This window comes from Phoca vitulina, unplaced genomic scaffold (assembly GCF_004348235.1).
Source record: "Phoca vitulina isolate PV1807 unplaced genomic scaffold, GSC_HSeal_1.0 scaffold19, whole genome shotgun sequence".
In the NCBI taxonomy this organism is placed as follows: domain Eukaryota; kingdom Metazoa; phylum Chordata; class Mammalia; order Carnivora; family Phocidae; genus Phoca; species Phoca vitulina.
Window position 1 is genome coordinate 204,708 of NW_022589722.1, and position 12,370 is coordinate 217,077.

The window sequence follows — 12,370 nt, forward strand, 5'->3', positions numbered from 1 at the left end:
AGTTCTTGAAAAATGCTGTTGGTATTTTCATAGGGATTGCATTAAATCTGTAGATAATTTTGGAAATATGGACATTTTAACAATATTTGTTCTTCCAATCCGTGAGCATAGAATATCTTTCCTTTTGTTGTATTATCTTCAGTTTCTTTCATCAATGTTTTCTAGCTTTCAGAGTACTTGTCTTTCACCTCCTTGGCTACATTTATTCCTAGTTATTTTATTAATTTTTGTGCAGTTATAAGCGGGATTGTTTTCTTAATTTATCTTTGTGCTGCTTCATTATTAGTGCATAGAAATGCAGTGGATTTCTGAATATTGGTTCTGTATCCTGTGATCTTACTAAATTCATTTATTAGTTCTAGTAGTTTTTTGGTGGGGTCTTTAGGATTTTCTCTATATAGTATCATGTCATCTGCAGAGGGTAAAAGTTTTACTTCTTCCTTACCAATTTGGATGCTTTTTTTTTCTTGTCTGATTGCTGTGGCTAGGGTTTCCAATACTATGTTGAATATAAGTGGTGAGAATGCACATCCTTGTCTTGATTCCTGACCTTAAGGGAAAAGCTCTCAGTTTTTCATCATTGAGTATGATGTCAGTTGTAAGTTTTTCATATATGGCCTTCTTTATGATATGGTATGTTCCTGCTAAGCCTATTTTGTTGAGTTTTTATCATGAATGGATATTGCACTTTGTCAAATGCTTTTTCTGCATCTATTAAAATGAGCATATGGTTTTTATCCTTTCTCTTATTTATATAATGAATCATGTTGATTGATTTGAAAAAAAATTGATTTGTTGAAAATTTGAAAATTTGAACCACCCATGCATCACAGGAATAAATCTCAGTTGATCATGGTGAATATTTTTTTTAAAGTATTGTTGGATTTGGTTTGCTAATAATTTGTTGAGGATTTTTGCATCTATGTTCATAAGAGATATGGTTCTTTTTTTGATATTATCTTTATCTGATTTTGATATCAAGGGAATGCTGGCCTCATAGAATGAAATTGAAAGCCTTCTTTCTTCTTCTATATTTTGGAAGAGTTTAAGAATAGGTACTAACTCTTCTTTAAATATGTGGTAGAATTCACTTGTGAAGCCATCTGTTCCTGAACTTTTGATTGTTGGGAGTTTTTTGATTATTGATTTGATTTCTTTGCTGGTAATCAGTCTGCTCAAATTTTCTATTTCTTCCTGATTCAGTTTTAGGATGTATGTGTTCTAGGAATTTATCCATTTCTTCTAGGTTATCCAGTTTGTTGGCATATAATTTTTCATAATATTCTCTTACAATCGTTTTTATTTCTGTGTTGTTTGTTGTTATTTCTCCTCTTTCATTTCTGATTTTGTTTATTTGAATCCTCTCTCTTATTATTATTATTATTATTTTTTTTATAAGCCTGGATAAAGGCTTTTCAATTTTGGTGATCTTTTCAAAGAATCAGTTCCTCATTTCATTGATCTGTTCTATTGTTTTTTGTTTCTATTGTGTTTATTTCTGCTCTAATCTTTATTATTTCTTTCCTTCTACTGGTTTTGGGTTTCATTTTTTCTTCTTTGTTCAGTCCTTTATGTTTAAGGTTAAGTGTTTGAGATTTTTCTTATTTCTTGAGGTAGGGCTACATTGCTATAAACTTGCTTCTTAGAACCACTTTTGCTGCATCACTGATTTTTTAAAAAGATTTTATTTATTTATCTGACAGAGAGAGAGAGAGTGCAAGCACAAACTGGGGGCATGGTATAAGGAGAGAGAGAAGCAGGCTCCCTACCGAGCAGGGAGCCTGACGTGGGGCTCAATCCCAGGACCTGGAGATCCCATGGCCTGAGCTAAAGGCAGATGCTTAACCGACTGAGCCACCCAGGCACTCCCCCTTCACTGATTTTTACATATATACTTATCTTTACCGTCTTTGTGCTTCCCATTTTTCTTACTCCTACTTTTGATCTCTCCTTTCCATTCAGAGTCTCCTTTAATGTTTCTTGTAGGGCTGTTTAGTTCATGAATTCCTTAACTTTTGTTTGTCTGGGAAACTCTTGATCTCTCCCCTATTCTGAATGATAGCTTTGCTGAATAGAGTGTTCTTGGCTGCAGGTTTTTTTATTTTTTTGTTTCTTGTTTGTTTGTTTATTTTTTTAGCACTTTGAATATATTATGACTTTCCCTTTGGCCTGCAAAGATTCTGCTGAGAAATCCACTGATAGCCTTATGGGGTTTCCCTGTATGTAACATTTTCTTTTCTCTTTCTGCTTTTAAAATATTCTCTTTATCACTACTTTTTGCCATTTTAATTACTATATGTCTTGGTATGGACCTCCTTGGGTTGATTTTTTGGGGTGCTCTCTTTGCCTCCTGGATCTGGGTTTCTGTTTCCTTACCCAGGTTTGGGAAGTTTTCAGCTATTTATTTCTTGAAATAATTTTTTTCTGCCCCCTTTTCTCTCTCTTCTTTTAGCACCCTTATAATGCAGATGTTATTATACTTGATGTCACTGAGTTCCCTAAGTCTATTTTCACTTATTATTATTTTTCTCTTTCTTGTTCAGTTTGTTTGCTTTCCATTACTCTGTCCTTAAGGTTGCTCATTCATTCTTCTGCTTCTTCTAGCCTACTATTTATTCCGTATTGCATATTTTTGATTTCAGCTACTGAGTTCTTCATCTCTGGTTCTTTTTTATGTTTTCTATCTCTTTGTTGAGGGTCTTACTGAGGTCTTCCACTCTTTTCTCAAGTCCAATTAGTATCTTTTTTTTTTAAAGATTTTATTTATTTATTTGACAGAGAGACATAGCGAGAGCAGGAACACAAGCAGGGGGAGTGGGAGAGGGAGAAGCAGGCTTCCTGCCGAGCAGGGAGCCCAATGTGGGACTTGATCCCAGGACCCTGGAATCATGACCTGAGCCGAAGGCAGACACTTAACGACTGAACCACCCAGGCGCCCCCAATTAGGATCTTTATGACCATTACTTTAAATTCTCTATCAGGCATATTACTTATCTCTGTTTTGTTTAGCTCTCTTGCTGCGATTTTGCACTGTTCTTTCATCTGGGACATATTTCTCTGTCTCCTCATTTTGTCTAACTGTCTGCATCTATTTGTATTTGTTAGGAAAGTCAGCTATGTTTCCTGCTTTTGAAAGTGGTGGCCTTATGAAGAACAGTTCCTGTAGTGCTCTGCAGTGTAATGTCCCCTGTTCACCAGAACCTGGCACTTCAAGGGTGTCTCCTATGTGTGTTGTGTGTGCCTTACTGTTGTGGTTAAGCTACATTTGCCTTTAGTCCAGTTATCAGCAATGGCTCATTGCCTGTTGTGGGCCTGGTTTTCTCCCTGTTTTGTTAGTGGGCCAGTCCGGAGCTGCCTTGGCCTTGAGTTGAGTCAGACCAGGCATTTGCCAGAGATGTAGTAGCACCAAATTTCAGGGTGCTTTCCCTGTGTTGTCCTCTGAGAATCTTTCACTGGTAGGCAGGACATGCAGTAAGAACAGATATCTCCTCTTAGCCCTCTGCTGGGGCCACTGTTGGACCAGTGTATGTATTATTTTCAATATTATGCAGTTATAAAAAAGGATGAGATCTTCCCATTTGTGACAACATGGATGTACCTATAGTGTATTATGCTGAATGAAATGTGTCAGACTGAGAAAGACAAATAGTATATGATCTCACTCATATGTGGAATCTAAAAACCAAAACAAATGATAAAACAAAAAAAAATGCAGAATCAGACCTATAAATAAAGAGAACAAACTGATGGGGGGATGGGCAAAATGGGTGAAAGGGAGTGGGAGATCCAGGCCTTCAGTCATGGTATAAATAAGTCATGGGGATAAAAGTCATAGCATAGAAAAAGTAGTCAATGATATTGTAGTAGCGTTGAATGGTGACAGAGGACAGCTACACTTGTGAGCATAGCATACATATAGAGAAGTTGAATCACTTGTACACCTGAAAATAACGTAACTTTGTGTGTCAACTATATTCAAATTAAAAAAATTGTAATAAAAATAATCATGATCAAAAGTGATGGTTATAGAAAGTTAAGAGCAGGGACATCCCAATCAAAAAATTTTTTTAAATTTTTTAAATTATCAAATATCTAAAACAAAATGCTTTATGTTAGATTATGTGATATTATTTTTATTTAAAAATTTTCAGAGTCTAAAATTATCAAAAACACATAATATACACCGAACTACTAATTTACAACTGCTGAAAAGAACTTTACTAAATTATTAATCTGACTATGGAAATTTCATGAATTACAGGCAGATATATATATTGTCCTATCATTGATCAATGAGGCTTGTTAACTAGATTTTTCATGCATGTATAAAGATAATTATCACATAAAATGTGATATTGGGCATTGTCAGAATCTAAATTATTTTATAAATCAAAGAATCATTAAAATATGTTTTAATTATTATTTAAATGTTTTAAATTACCATTTCTTAAGCATATATGCAATTAATATTAAATATTAAATGCATTTTAAAATTTATTAAATAATCATATTAGACCTTGGAAATTGACAAATCAATCATGACACTTTCTGTGACTTTTACATGAAAGTTATATTTTGTGAACTATTTTTTGTATATATATTTCTACACAGTTCATATTTGCTAAACAATATTTTTGTGATACAGAGGTGATTTTTAAAATTTAAATTTAATTTTTTTAGATTTTATATTATGCAGTTGAAAATAATGCTTGTGTTGCTACATGATAATAACATTTTTATTTCTGCATTATTTCTACCATAACACTGAAAATTCCTGGGTTGACTTCTCAGCTGCAGCAATTATGAAACTTGTGACATTGAGCAAGTTAGTTAGTACTAAGTCTTGTTTTTTCCATCTTTGAAATGGAAGATACAGTAGTACTTAACCCAAAAGTTACTTAACCCCATTAAGAATAAATAAAATATTCACAAATGTCTGGCATGTGGGTAATACTCAGTAATTATCACACTTTATTTTTAGTATAAGTTCTTACCTTTACCAAAAAACAAATTCCAATTAATACCTCTACCAGATTTTACTTCAATTTATTAAGAAGTACTGTTAACAGTTCTACTTTTAATAAAAATCCGCAAATATTAGCTCTATAAATCAAATAACTAAAGTAAGAAATTACATTTCGAATAGAAATCACAATCAAAAGACAAAATGTGCCCTTTGCAGGTTTATTTTGGTTAGAACTGGAATACACATTAAACCTTACCTTTGCTTAACCATACAGAAACAGCAAATGGCAGTATGCATTCCCTGGTTTTTGTTTGCTTTTTGTCTTTTGTTTGTTTGTTTGTTTTTTACCTTTGTAGGAAGTTATTTAAATTTTGACTGACTTTATTCACAGCATGTTTTTATTGAGTCATATCTTTTTTTATCATTTTCTTTTCTTTTTTTTTATTATGTTATGTTAATCAACATACATTACATCATTAGTTTTTGATGTAGTGTTCCATGATTCATTGTTTGTGTATAACACCCAGGGCTCCATTCAGTATGTGCCCTCTTTAATACCCATTACCAGGCTAACCCATCCCCCCACTCCCTCCCCTCTAGAACCCTCAGTTTGTTTCTCAGCATCCATAGTCTCTCATGGTTCGTCTCCCCCTCCGATTCCCTCCCCTCTTCATTTTTCCCTTCCTGCTATCTTCTTCTTCTTCTTCTTCTTTTTTTTTTTTTAACATATAATGTATTATTTGTTTCAGAGGTACAGGTCTGTGATTCAACAGTCTTACACAATTCACAGTGTTCACCATAGCACATACCCTTCCCAATGTCTATCACCCAGCCACACCATCCCTCTCACACCCACCACTCCAGCAACTCTCAGTTTGTTTCCTGAGATTAAGAATTCCTCATATCAGTGAGGTCATATGATACACGTCTTTCTCTGATTGACTTATTTCACTCAGCATAATACCCTCCAGTTCCATCCTCGTCCTATCTTATGTAATTCATTTGACCCATGTTCAAATTATTAACTGTGTATCTTTTGAAACCAAATCTTTGTTTCTTCTTTTACAATGTTTTAACATACTATTTTTTTTAAAGATTTTATTTATTTGAGAGAGAGAGTGAGAGAGAGAGAGAGCACAAGGGGGGGAGCAGGAGAGGGAGAAGCAGACTCCCTGCTGAGCAGGGAGCCCGATGCGGGACTCGATCCCGGGACTCCAGGATCATGACCTGAGCCGAAGGCAGTCGCTTAACCAACTGAGCCACCCAGACGCCCCTTAACATACTATTTTTAAAGCAGTTTTAGGTTTACAGAAAAATTGATCAGAGAGTACAGAGAATTCTCATATAGCCCTCTGCCCACCCTTCCAGTTTCTCCTATTATTAACATCTAGCATTAATCTAATATATTTATTAAAAAATATGAGCCAGTTTTGATACATTATTATTAACTAAAGTCCACAGTTTACCTTAAGATTCACTTTTTTGTTATACATTCTATTAGTTTTGACAAATATATAATAACATGTATCCACTATTATAGTATCATACAAAATAGTTCTGTCTGAAAAAAGTTCTCTGAGTTCTATCTATTCATGCATACCTCCTTTATCCAGACCCTCTGACAACCATTGATCTTTTTACTGCTAAATGATAATAACATATTGTCATATGTTATTATGATACTTGTCTTAGCTTGCCTTTTCTAGAATGTCATATAATTGGTATCATTAATATATAGCCAGAAGATTATCTTCTTTCACTTAGCAATATGTATTTAAGTCTCCTCTGTCTTTTTGTGGCTTCATAGCTCATTTCTTTTTAATACTGAATAATATTCCATTTTATGGATGTACCACAGTTTTTTTTTTATCAATTCACCTATCTAAGGATATTGTATTTACTTCCAAGTTTTAGCAATTATGGTTAAAGCAACTATACATATTCATGTGCGGGATTTTTGGTGAACATAATTTTTCAGTCAATTTGGGTAAAGACCAAGGAGCATTATTACTGGAACATATGGCAAGAGAACATTTAATCTTGTTAGAATTGCCAATATGTCTTCTAAAGTGAATGTACAGAGGCACCTGGGTTGTTCAGTCAGTTAAGGTCCAACTGTTGATTTCAGCTCAAATCATGATCTCACTGTTGTGAGATCAAGCCCCACTCAGGCTTGTACTCAGCACGGAGTCTGCTTAAGATTCTCTCCCTCTCCCTCTGCCCCTCCAACCCACTGCTTGCACTCTTGCTCCCTCTCCCTAGAAAAATAAAATAAAATAAAATAAAATAAAATAAAATAAAATAAAATAAAATAAAATAATAAAATAATAAAAAAGTGAATGTACAATTTTGCATTCCCAGCAGCAATGGTGAAAAACCTTATCATTTTTTTTTTAGGAAAGATAAAGGGGGTTGTTTTTCTAATTTTCAATAAATTTTTGTTTAGGTTCTAAATTTTAAAAAACAAAGTGTTTTGTAAGGTAATGGAATAATTTATCCAAGGCATTGTTTTCTATAGAGAGTGGTCATTTGAAAAAGAAAGATGAAGAGACAATGCTACTGGTATCTGGTTAAAGGGTGATCCAGAGAGACCAAAAACAAACCAAAGCCAAACCAAAAATAACAACAACAAAAAACTTTTCATAAAAATATATGAACTTTCAATGAAACTGCTCACAATAAATGATAATTAATGTAACTTTGATCATAAACACTTTGTTCCTTCTCAGATGAAGTCACCACTTTACCCTGCAACATTTTTATGGGTATAATTTGACAAATAGCATTTTTGTTTAGTTTATAATTCTTTCCATTCAGGAACTTATTTTTATTTCATATTTAAAACCGACTGGTTTTGGTGCTGGATAAATGCAATTTTTGTGTACACAAAACTTATTTGCTTCAGAGTGGGAAAATTAACTATTCATGCTCTTCAGCCATTCAGGTGTTCTGACTACTTATACAGATTCTGCTCAAGTCAAAAAGAACAGTCAGTCCTACAACATTGTGCATATTTTTTTTTTACATTGTGCACTTCAGCACTACTTTAGGAATAAAAATGAATTATTTGTTTTATAGTATATTGATGTAGTGAATTACCTAATATCATCTTTAAGAAATAATTATTATTTTTAAAATGACCCTTCATGAGTGAATTTTTATTTTGTTCCTTTCTATGGATTTCAAAACACTTTTATTTCCTTGTGAATTATCTATAAATGTTCTAGTTTTTGGTGACCAAGTAATCATCTCTGTCTCCTTTGAGATAGAAGTGTTACTTGAGGGTAGGGAAGTGATCAAGGTTTGGGCTACAGAATAAGATATCCTGGATTCAAATATTGGTTCCATAATAAGCCTTAAGAATATCACTTCCAAAGCCTCACTAAGCTCCATTTTCCTCAGCTATAAACTATGAACACTTCCCTCACAGTTTTCTTGTGGGCTGTAGATCAGCATGGAACACCTATTTTGCTAAGTGGCATAATAGAGGGGATATAAATGCTGACTGCTGTTACTATAATTATGGCACAATGTCTGTCACATAGCACATATTTGATGAATGAATAAAAGAGCATATGGAAAGAAGGAGAAACACATTATTATTGCAAAAAAAATCTTTGTTATATTTGAAAGAAAACACTCTACTAAAAGATTTTGTTTGATCTTCTATTTTTCAAGGGAAATGAATAGACAGAACTGGTATTTTTCATGATGGAAAATACCCTTGCTATGACTTCATCAGTTTTCCTCAAAAAAAAAAATCACTACACATACTGTTTTTAGTGAGTTCCCTGTGCATGTTTGCTGGTACTTCCTTCACACATTGGAACATTTGAGTCAACTCAAACTCTGCCCACATAAAATATCAACATAAACTGTACTAAAAGTACATTTTAGTTCCTGAATTGGGCATGTAAAATATACCCTCATATCCCACAAAAAAGTTTTGAAAATGTTGGCCATCTTCTTTGATGGCAAAAAACCTTCTGTCACTCACCCATACCACATCTTGAACCTCATTCGCAGTGCGGAAAATAAGCTTCAATTGTGCCATATTCTAAATTTCCTATCCTTTGAGGGCCCTGGCAAAAGAGATTTTATCCTTTGCTGTTCATGTGATAATACTTCCATGATTTCATTGAAGTTACCTCATAAAATATAATGATAAACAGAAGGGTTACCCTTTTTTCTAGTGGGAACACTTTACATAAAGAAGTATAATTTCCCTTGTGGTTTGAAGTACCATATGGCTTTTTCCCACTTGCTTTAGACTTTTTTTTTTTAAGACAATAAAGATTAGATATATCCTTTAAGATTTAAGAGACCCCAAAACTTATCACAGCTTTCATCATCAGGCTACAACACATAGCTAATATAATATACCCACTCTGAGGAAAGCTAAGATAAAATGGCAATGTTAACAGGTTCTAAGAGCTGTCTTGAGCATTAAATCAGGGTGTGTGTTGTTCAACATCAGGGTATTTTCTTGTTTCCTTTTCTTTAAATAGATTTTTCAACAGTGATGGATTGAGTTATTCATATATTTGTAAATGAAGATTTATTTGACTCTATTTTCTAAACCCACAAAATGCCACGTCAAAGCCACCCCAGTTTGGTTATCAACATAAGTGGAACATATTGACTTTTCTGGTGCATCTTATTCAAATTCAAAAGAAATCGTTCTCTAATTGATTTTAAAATAAGGCTTGGCAGGAGCAACTAACACACTTACAAGGCTAAAGTGCCTAAATAAACTTTTTTTTTTTTTTTTAACATATCTGCTTGGATTTGTAACTACACACTACCTCAACTACATTTATCTATTCATGAAGTTCATTGAATTCGTAACCTAAAACCCAAGTTAGCTAAGCCACAAGGCCCTCAAACGTTCACTCTCAATGTAGCATGATGGTGGGGGACCCATAGTTCTCTTAGACTCTAGTATTCGAGTTACTTCCTTGACTTCTTTGACTCTTAACTGATGCCTATTAAAAACTTAAAAAGCCACTCAAGAGACACTTCCTTGTGCCATTGTTAATCTTTGAACTTTTATTCACTACACTTGAGCTGTGCTTCACATCTTCTTTTACTGTGTCAGTAAACTCTAAGACAAAGCCAGTGTCAGTGCCCTGGCACAGGAATTTTGTTTGTTTATTTATTTGTTTTTATGTTTTGTTGCTGTTTCTAAGAAGCCTTGAAACTACTTGGTCAGCAACAGCATAGAAGCAGAACACCATGGATTACAAATTTATTCAGGAAATTCAGCCTAAAATGTTTTATTTGAAGAAATTAATACATAAAATTACCAAATAACTTTGTGCAATTTCTATTCAGTAGAATGACTATTTTATTTCTCTGTCTCCAGTGTTCTTACTGTGCTCTTCTTTTATTTTTTTTTTAAGATTTATGCATTTATTTATTTAAGAGAGAGAGAGAGAGAACATGTGCACCCATGTTTGTGCACACAGGCAGGGGAAGGGGCAGAGGGAGAGGGAGAGTAAGAATCCTAAGTAGGCTCCACACCCAATGCAGCATGGAGCAGCCTGATTCAGGGCTCAAACTCATGAACCTGAGATCATGACCTGAGCCGACATCAAGAGTTGGACGCTCAACCAAATGAGCCATCGAGGCACCCCTGTGCTCTTTTAAACATATTTCATACTTCACTATTTTGCCATCACTTAGTCATAATTTTCTTAAATCAAACCACTTGAAAATAAATATGATCCAAAAAAGCTAGATAAGATAAAATTTACATATGTAAAGCATGTGTGTATATATGTATATGTGTCTATATGTATATCGTTCTATATGGAAATTTACAATAGAAAGTGTTTTTTGTCTAAATTCTATTCTAATTTATGACTTTCATTATTCCCATGTTGGATGTTAAACTCACAGAAGGTTTAGATATGTTTTCCTACTTTAAATATTCAATATTAGAGAAGGTTTCTATCAAAGAAAAGTATTTAAACACAGCACTGGCTTAAGAAGAGATTCTATGGTAGGAGATCAAGAAATGGTTAAGATTAATCATTTTACATGTACATGTATAGTACCCATGAGCGCCATAAAAATTTACTCTGACTGAGGTTCATATAAACTTAAAAGGAAAATAGAATACTATGAAAAAAAATAGAAAAAAATTCTATGAGAATTATTAAATGTATTCTCTGTACTTTAGATAAGAACCACTCTGAGACACTATAGTACATAAAAACTTTGATCCTTTTGTTTTTAAATCTTAATCTCAAGGAAAGTTTTATCATCCTTATATTTAATAGTCCATGCACTTTTTAACATTCATTAAGTATCTATTTATATCAAAGATTGAGCTATGTTTGTCACAGTAAAAGCACTCACAAAAATCCTTAGGGTTAGTCCAAATTTGTAGAGGATCATTCAATCTCTCTTTGAGTCTTGGTTTTCTTATATGAAAGAAGACAATATTATATGACTTTGAAGTAATTTCTATCTTTTATTTTCTATAATTCAGATGGCTCTAAGTTGTTTTTTTTTTTTTTTTCCAAGACACCATTTCCTATGCAGTAAATTCCAGACCATGTTCCTTGGAACTCCAAGGATCTGGGAAAAGCATAGGATCCTAAAAGAAAAAGAAAAACAGAACAGAACAAAACAAAACAAAAACTTCCAAGACATCCAAAGAAACAGAAAAGCCAAGGCAAAATTTAAAAATGCTCAACATCACCCATCATCAGGTAAATGCAATCAAAACTGCAATGACATATCACCTCACCCTTGCCAGAATTGCATTCGTTCTTTTTTTTAATTTTCATTAGGCTGGAAGCCCAATTTCCTTTTAGAACACCCTGTTCCTTAAGACCTCAGACAAAAGCTCTTTGGCATCAAAGAATAAACATTAGCCTGGAATGTGAGACACTTGGCTTCCAGTCCTGGTTCTGGCTGTCATTCCCAACAAGTCTTTCAATTATTAAGGAATCCTCTTTCATTTTCAAAAAGAAGAGATTGGGTGAGATGAACTATACAGTTCATTTTTTGTCTAAATTATTGAACATAATTTTAGTGACAGTTTTAGACTTTATGCATTCAAAATCTTTCCTCTATAAAAAGATGCATATGATCCTTTAGAAGTTGAAGAACAAATCTGGTAAGTTTAGTAAAGTATGAAAATTAATTTTAGATAATAAAAAGTAATAGGGCTTCCTTGACCACTGTTAACATATTATTTTATTTTATTTTATTTTTTAATTAATTTTTTTTTCATCACATAGGTGTTTTGTATCAAATCACAACAAGGGTGAGTATGGTACAAAAAGCCTTTTTTTTTTTTAAAGGTAGAGTTCAGTGATTCATCAGTCTTATATAATACCCAGTGCTCATTACATCACGTGCCCTCCTTAATGTCCATCACCCAGTTACCCC